The following is a 9664-nucleotide window of genomic DNA, read 5'->3' as shown; positions in this document are numbered from 1 at the left end:
GGCGACCCCAAGACTTGTGGAGCTACCAGAGTCGAACACAAGGCTGGGAGAGCCAAAGTGTTGCCTGAGACCAGGAAAGCCATAGGAGCAGAGCTGCCCAAGGACTTAGGGAACCAACCCCAACAACAGTGTGCAGAGGAGGCCGAACATGGAGTCAAGGTATCTGATTCACCAGCTTTGAGATTTAATGCCTGCCCTGCAGAGTTTCAGACTATTTTTGGACCTGTTACCTCTTTCTTTTGGCCTATTACTCCCTTTTGGAATAGGAATATGTACCCTATGTTTGTCCCACCATTGTATCTTGAAGTGGATAACATATTAATTTCACAGATGGGACTTCGAACTTTGGACTATTGAGTTGAAACAAGACTTTGGGGATGAAATGAATGTATTTGCAGGGGAAAGGGTGTGAGTTTGGGGGCCAAGGGCAGAATGCACTGCATTGAATATGTCCTCCCAAAATTCACTGAAGCTTGAATTGTCCCCCAAGTTTTATATATTAGAAACTTAGTCCCCACTGTGACTGTTAAGAGGGTGGGAAATCCTATTATGGTAATGGAAAGGTAGAGCCATGAAAAGTTGATTAGATTGTGGACCATACCGTAATGAATGGATTAAAAATGGCCAGGGAGTAGTTCTATGAGCTTTAAAAGAAAAGAGAGGAGAGTCTGTCCCTCTGTTTGCTCTCTCTGCTTCCACTATCCTGCAGTGTGAGATGTCTGAGTCACTGTTGCTACCACCAGACGGACTTTGGACATCTCAGCCTCAGAAACTATAAGCAATAAATTTTGTTTTCTTTATAAATCATCTAGTTTTGAGTATTGTGTTATAAGCAAGTTAGCTCAGTTGTTTAGATCACAGCCTTATGACACAAAGCTCATGGGTTCATATCCCCATACTGACCAGTCGACTGAAAAAGAAAAGAAAACAAAGAAAAAAAAGTTGGAGGCTGGGAGAGTAATTCTTTCTGGATATACAAACTCAGGAACTGTGAAAAATCTCCATACAATAAGATATATACCCATTAAATATATATGAATGTCCTGCATTTTTTTTCCAAAAGGGTGCTGTTTCAAATAATAAAAATGTGTTTGATGAGTTTTAAGATACTATAATAAAAGATTCTCTGCATTTTTAAACAGTCTTAAGCAAAAGAAAAATTTTACAAAGCATTTGGCTTTTGTTGTCAAGAATAAAGACAAAGAAACATTTTTGTTTATTTTAACTATACCAGCTTTTGGTTAAAATGATATGGAGACTATCAGTAAAATTTCAAAGTTAGAGAAATTGTGTTTGTTGTAAAAAGTGTTTCTCATATTACAATGTAAAAATATTAAAGAGAAATCAAACAAGTATTTTTTTTCTTTTGTTCAAAATTGACTATCTGAATACTTTTATTACCTTTTCTGAACTGTCAGTTGAAAACTATTAAGTTTTCAGTGGTAAGTTGGAATAAACTTATTATATCTGCATATATTTGCATAAGAAAGTAATGGGTCGCATGGTTTTTTTTAATTAAGAATACATATTTCTTAAAAAAATAACTATATTATAAAACTTTTTCACCTTTTTAACACTGAAGATTGAAACCTGTTTAAAAAGTATCAATTCTTTAGGAGGAAAGTTATTGTAATACACCATATATATTATTTAACCATAGTAAATATTTGAACTTTTTATGAAATATTTGTACAAAGATATTTAAATTCCAGAATGAATATATTGTGAAATACATAAATACTAATTTGTCTTATTTTACAGTTGGATATATCTACAATAAACTCTCTGCTGATAAAATTTATAAAACAACAGCTCAGTGGCTTAAATGTAGTATGTTATTTATATGCCAAAAAGTCAAATGACAGTGACTACAACGACGTAACTGATGAATTAAATGAGTTTTATGTCCACAAAACAATTTTAAAGCTGAGTAACTCAAATTTATTAGCCATATCCAGATGGAATATAAAGTCAATATATGGCCGTTTATGTATCAAGTCAGAGAAAATTATTAAGGATGATTTCAGCCATGAGTGGTTAGGGTGTGGGACCTTGGTTAAATTTTGAAGGTGTAATTCAAGGAAATTTTGGTAGCTGCAAAGCTAGTGTAACAAACAGGATAACTGTTCTATAATAGACTTTAGCTGAATTATATTCTTGATTTGAAAAAACGCACAACTGGAGTTTAAGTAACAACCCCATAAAACATTTCAAAATATACTTTGAAAAGAAGTATATTAGTCAGGCTTATTAGCAAATAAGGATTCATATTTGTGAAACTTGTAAAAACCATATATAAATAGATATTTTGTGATACAACTAAAATAGAAATGAGCAATTAGCAAGTACCTTAAAAAATGATTCTGTTTTAGCACAGTTCTATCATAGAAAGTTGGAAACATTTTTGTTTTCAATATGATAAAGCATTAAATGGCTTTTGCCGTGAATAACAACATGCATTTTGGTCATTAAAAATTATTTAAACATGGGTATAATCAGGGAATATCAGAAGATATTAAAGACATACAAAAACAAGATTAAAATGCATCTTTTCATAGACATTGGGGTTTTTCACTGTAGCGTTAAATGATGGCAGATAGAATACATATAGCCCAGCCCCCAAACCTCAAGTAATTCACTGTAATTTTGAATAAGATCTTTAAGTCCTCAAAATTAAGTATATATAAGTATACTTTACCTCATACCCCATCTACATGGCCAAGTAATATGTAATTACCTAGAAATGCCAAGATTTAAGACTTTATCCTACAAGCAAGCTAGCAAGTTAGCCTGCCACAGTATCATGGGTGCTTGGAGAAGATAAGGGATTCCTGGGTCAAAGACAAAGGACTGTATTGCATACAACACTGCAAGTAACATTAGCATCACCATATTTGTGCCAGGTTCCTTTGCTACAAAATCCCACATGGACAAAGCATATAGGTCCAGATGGATGTTTACATATACAGTGGGATGTGTTTCAGGAAAGGAACCCTGAGTGTGTAGAAAGCCTATCATTTTTTATAATGTGTAATATATCTATATCTACTCTATACTCTGAAGATATGAATTATCTTTATCATACTAGACAGCAAGTATGTCTTTCCTTTGCTCCAGAGGGAAATATTATATTTATCTTCAAAGGCTGTTCAATATCCAAACAGCCCTGAAAAGATACCCAGAAAAAAATGGCAGCCAATGCCTCACTGCAAGACATGCAAAAATGTGAGAGAACTATGGAAAATTGTCTTTCAATAGTAATAAGCACCATTTTTTTATTCAGAAAAACTTGTGGAGTACTATATCTTAGTCATTATTCTAGGAATTAAGAATTTATTGATGAATATGACAAAATAGGTCTCTGCTCTCATGGAGCTAAATTCCTAATAAAAGAGTAAACAAGTGAGATAATTTCAAGAAGTGATTAGGTTAATGATACAGATAGATATTTAGTGTCTGTGAGAAAGTAATATAGCACAATAAGAGAAGCCTTCTCTGAGATTACATTTGAGTTGATGCCTAAATGATAATACATAGGGAAACTGGATTCATGGCAGGTGGAAAAATGAGTAGAAAGACCTGAGGTTTGAATAAAAGAAAGATGATTTTGTCAGTACATTTGAAATTAGACATATTAACAAATTCCTACAAAAATATAGAAAAATAAAGCATGAATACCCCTATAGCTCTTAAAGAAGTTTCTGCATTATTTTAAAATATTTTCAACAGAGAAAACGTTCGACAGGCAAAATTTAGCAAACATATAATCAACAAATATGTTTGAGAATTCTAATATTATATAAACTTCTCAAAGGAAAAAAATAATAAAAAGTAATTGATAAGTTGGACTTATTAAAATTAAAAATGTCTGATCTATGAAAGACAATAGTCAAAAAATGTGAAAACAAGCTACAGACTGGGAGAAAATATTTGCAATAGATACATCTGATAAAGGACTGTTACCCAAAATATACAAGAAACCTTCAAAACTCAACAGTAGGAGAGCAGCCTGATTAAAAAATGGGCCACAGACCTTAACAGACACCTCCCCAAATAGGATATACAGATGGCAAATAAGCATGTGAAAGGATGCTTTACATCATATGTTGTCAGGGAAGTGCAAATGAAAACAATAAGACACTACTACACACCTGTTAGAACAGCCAAATTTCAGAAGACTGACAACACCAAATGTTGCAAGGATATGGAGCAACAGGAACTTGCATTCGTTGCTAGTGGGAATGCAAAATGGCACAACGACATTGGAAAGCAGTTTGGCAGCTTCATACAAAACCAAATATGCCCTTACCATATGATCCAGCAATTGTGCTTCTTGGTATTTACCCAAAGTAGTTGAAAACTTAGTTCACACAAAAACCTTCACACTGGTGTTTCTAGCAGCTTTATTTATAATTACCAAAGCTTAGAAGCAACCAAGATGTCCTTTTGTAAGGGAATGGATGAATATACTGTGGTATATCTAGAAAATGGAATTTTATTTAGCACTAAAAAGAAATGAGTTGGCAGGACATGGAGGAAACTGTGGTATATATACACCATGGAATACTGCTCTGCCATAAAAAAGAATGAAATTCTCCCATTTGCAACAACATGGATGAGGCTGGAAAACTTATGTTGAGTGAAATAAGCAAAGCACAGAAGGATAAATTCTGTATGTACTCACTCATATGTGGGCGCTAAGAGAGAAAGAAGGAAGGAAACAAAGACCACAGTGGTGCTTTGGACTTGGGGAGGGAGAGAACATATCTTGGGATACAAAGTGGAGTGGGGTGGAAAGGGGAACGAGGAGGGAGGCTGGGGATAACTGGGTGGGGGACACAGGATACAAATGCAATTTGTGATAATGGGCATGCTGCCAGTATGGAACTGGCCTTCGCATCTTGGGCATGAGGGGTGACAATCAGCTTTGTATCATGAATATTCATGACCAATTAAAAAATAAAAGACATGGAAGAAACTTAATATTACTAAGTGAAAGAAGCCAATCTGAAATGTCTACATACTACATGATTTAAAAGGAAAAACTATGGAGAGAGTAAAAGTGTCAGTGGTTGTTAGGATTTAACAAGGAAGAAAGGATGAATAGGCAAAGTACAGAGGAATTTTAGGATAGTGAAAATCCTCTGTATGATGCTATAATGATGAATGCATGTCATTACACATTTATCCAGACCCGTAGAATGTACAATACCAAGAGCAAACTCTAATGTAAACCAAGGACTTTGGATTATGGTGTGTCAATGATCATCAACTTTAACAAGGGTACCACTTTGACAGGAGATGTTGATAATGGGGAGGCTATACACGTGTGTGGCAGGAGGAACATGAGAAATCTCTCTACCTTGCTCTTAATTTTAATGTAAACCTAAAATTGCTCAACAAAAAGGTTGTGTTTAATAAAAAAAGGAATGAAGAAAGGACATAGGAAACATTCTAGATGCATTTTATAAGCCTTGTGAAAATTTAGTATGTAAACGAGACGAAGACTGTGTAGAAAGAATACTAATGGCCAATTCTATTAGGAAACAGAGAATCAAAATGTTAAAAAAATAAGAATAAATATGAAATAGATTTATATTATATATTTATATGCATATATTAATATTTAAAATACAAGTAAATAAGATACTAGTGAAGAAAGAAGTTTTCAAGAAGGAAGAGATAGTCAACTTGTTTTGCATACTGCTAAGAAATCATGAGTCACAATTAAAATTATCTGTAATTCATTCCTTGTGACCTTATCCAAGGGTGCTTTCAAGGGAGAAGAAAGCCCTATTAGTGTGGGTTGATGAAGGATAGGGAATCCAGTGAGGTTTTGTGTATGAATAAAACCACTTCTTTTATTTTAAAGTGTTAAGATGCAGCTCAAATATCATGTCCTCTCTGAAGCCTTCCTTAACTCTTCAGACTGAATAAAATTTTCATACTCTCATTTTAACACGTCTTTATTGCTGATAAGGTGTCAGTGTCGCTCATAGATGTTGAGCATCTTGAGGGCAGTTCCCTCCTCTTTCTCATTTTCTATCAAAACAATGTTTTTGTATGCTAAAATGATTAATAGAATTTTTGCTAAGTCCAATTAAACTGAATTGAATAAAAGGCAATATTCAATTCTATTGAATTTAATAATTATGCACTTCTTAAATGTGATTCACATTATTCTTAATATGACCTAGATCTGTTCATAAGTAATAGTATTGCAACAACATGTCAACTGTTCCAAATATTTTGGGGAAATGTAGCACCACGTTCAGACATATGCTCAAATGCAAGCATATTAGCTAAGCTCATCATCATGATGTTTCCCTAAAAATCATGTATTATTTGGAGGCTACTTATGCTGTCAAAGCAAAGCAGCAGTAGACTGTGTTTTCACACTACTTAGAAATGTTTAAAATATAATGCGTGTGGGGTTAGTGAGTGAACAACTTTAAATAGTAACATTTTACCTGAACTTCTTTCAAGCTCATACTTAAACTTGAAGTAAAACTAATATAGAATCGAAAGTAACTTTCTCTGCCATCAACCTTTCTTGAAAAATGAAGAGTAGATGCTTAATGTTCTCACTACAAAAATAAGTATGTGAGGTGATGCATTTGTTAATTAGCTAGATTTAACCATTCCAAGATGTATGTACACTTCAAAACATCATGTTGTGCATGATAAATACATATGATTTTATCTGTCAATTAAGGAAAAAAAAGTCTCACACCTTTTATTTTTCAGTTGGCTTCTCTGGAATACTAGTTAATGAGAGTGTTTGTTCCTGCCTCCTCTTTTGAATGATAAAATATAAATCTAAGAAGATGTGGGGTTTTGTGTATATATTTTTTTGATTTGCAATCATTTTTTGTGTGTGTGGAAAAACCAAGGGATGCATATGAAGTGAAAATAAATGTAGTTTTCATTTGACTATCATCTCATCTTTACACGTTTGAACAAAGCTCTATGAAAGTGTCACATTTCATGCATACGAAACTCGATTACCCAAAACAAACCTTGTGAGTTAAAGAAACCCATCTCACTATTTCTGGTCTTTACATAGTTTTTACTTTACTATATTTATATCAAGCATAAAACTTTAAAGATACTTTTCTTGTAAAGGAGATTGCAAAAGAATGCAAAACATGTCTTTAGGCATTTCAGGGAAATATCATCATGGATATGTACATGTCTTAATACAGTTTCTTCTGCAAAATTCCTGAGAGAAATTGAGTCAGTGCTAGATGACCTGTGCTTCCATTTCATAGCTAGTTACGTCTGAGTTACTAGTCATTTGAAAAACATACTCAGAAAAATATAAATATGTATTGTGTGTGTATATATATATATATATATACTTAAAAACGTGTCAGTTATTAAAAGTTGAGGTCCTTGTAAATAAAGAAAAATGCAAATCAATAAAATGATGGTTTGGAGATGCTAATTTAATTTTGACATACAGTGTTGTAATTAAGGTTTGGGAGCTGATTCACTAGAGTGAAATGCTGAAATTCACAATAATTTATCTTTACTTCAATCCCACTTCTCCCTCTTTCTTCTGTCCCCTATGTCTCCTTACCTTTGCAGCCAATCCCCTCAGTTTGTTGTCCCAGTGTATTTTCTAGAACTCATTCTGATAGGATATTTGCCTCATTACTCCCTGAAAAGGTAATTAATTACTTCCACTCTGCCAAATCCAACTGGTATTTCTTAGTCCCCTCATCTGTGATCCATTAGTAACATCTGACAACTCTTTGTCTTTATATGCTGGGTTTCCAAATCCATGTTGTTCTGGTTTTCTTTCTCCTTTACCTGCCAGTTCCTTCTCATTCTCTTTCAATGGTTCTGCCTCATCTCCAATACAGCAACGTCCCCACATTTAGTCCTTTAACTTTTTCTCTTTTCCAACCTTATTGAATCCTTTGGTAATATTATCCAATCTTTTCATTTTAAATGGCAACTTATCCTAATGACTCCCATGTTTATGTCTCCACTCCAGAATTCTCTCCTGAACTTCTAGATTTATATTCACCTGCCTAATCAGTGTTTCTGCTTTGATAACTTACAGGCATTTTAAACTTAATATTTCTAAAACTGGACTTTGAATCAGTAACACAAACACACACACACACACACACACACACACACACACACACACACACACACACTGAAACTGTCTCTTCTCTTAATTTTGCCATTTCATTTAATAAATGGTAATATCATCCTTTCAGTTGCTCAACCTAAAAGCTTGAGTGATCCTTAACGTCTCTTTTTCTTTCCACCTCATTTCCAATGTACAGCAATGTTAGTGTTTTCTTCAAAATGTAGCCAGAATTCTACCAGTTTTCATCACATCCGCTGCTATTTCTCAGGCCCAAGCCACCGATTTCTCTCTCATAGATGACCATAAATGCTTTGTAACTAGTCTCCCTATCTCTGCTCTGGCCACACTTCAGTCTCCTCTCCCACATAGCAGTAAAATAATGCTGCTATTACCTAAATCATAAGACATAAAACCCATTCAGTGGGTCTTTATTTCACTCAGAATAAAGGTCAAAGACTTTAGAATAGTTCAAAAGGGAATACAAGATTACCACTCTCACCACCACCACCACCACCACCACCTTTCAGCCTTAACCACCTGCTAATAGACATTTCAGGTGAACGCAGCTTCCCTCTGTTCTGGAAGCACACCAAGTATGCTTCTGACCCGCTCTTCTTCTACCTGGAATTCTGCCCTGCATATCTACCTGGCTTGACACTTACTTCCTCCAGATCTTCACTCAGATGACATTTGAGTTAGTGAAACCTTTGTTTCGTATCCTATTTTAAATGGCAATTTGCTCCTTTCCTTGTTTTATTTTTCTTCATAGCACTTACCATCTAACACATGATTTACTTATACTCACATATTTTGTCATTCTCTGTATCACCTCACTAAAATGTAAGCCCCCAAATGGCATTTATTTCTGTAAAACTGTGATTTTGAACATTTCAAAGGCATCTATATATTTTTTGTTATTCTGACATTATTTGACTTCAATAAGCAACAAAGCAGACTTCAAATCATTACCTAGTACTGATTAATTTTTTCTTTTATACTTTTATACTTTTTGATATTAAGAAAAATTGAAGTTTAATGTAGAAATAGAATATATTTTTATGTAAATTTGAAACTGATGTGCTTCATGATTTCCTTTTTAAAAATACAGAAAAGATATTTGGGAAATGAAAATCCTTTTCTCTAAAAGTACTTCAGTTACATATTCTACATTTTTTCATAAAATGATATAATCATCCCTGCTGCTTTAGAATCCTTATAGCACTATCTCTTCTACTGTATACTCAGTCCTGAGACAGTGTAAGTAGAAGAGAGTAGTTTCTAAGTGAGCTTTGCTATATTTTAGAAGTCCTTTCCAGATTCAAATTATTTCCTTTTTCTAAATTAGCCTGTTTGCTGCTCTTAAAAACTGTTTTAATTAATGGTTTGAGATGTAAGACAATTATGACATAGTAGAAGCAAAAAGCACATAATGGCATAATTATTTTTAAAAAGCACTACGGGGATAATGTAGGTTAAATGGCCTGCTGGTCTCACTGTGTTCCGTCTGTCCAGTATGTCACTGACGTTTCACATTTCTCCTCATTTGTGAAAGGTTAG

The sequence above is a fragment of the Cynocephalus volans genome, chromosome 9 (genome assembly GCF_027409185.1).
Source record: "Cynocephalus volans isolate mCynVol1 chromosome 9, mCynVol1.pri, whole genome shotgun sequence".
NCBI lineage: Eukaryota > Metazoa > Chordata > Mammalia > Dermoptera > Cynocephalidae > Cynocephalus > Cynocephalus volans.
This window is presented reverse-complemented; position numbering follows the sequence as displayed.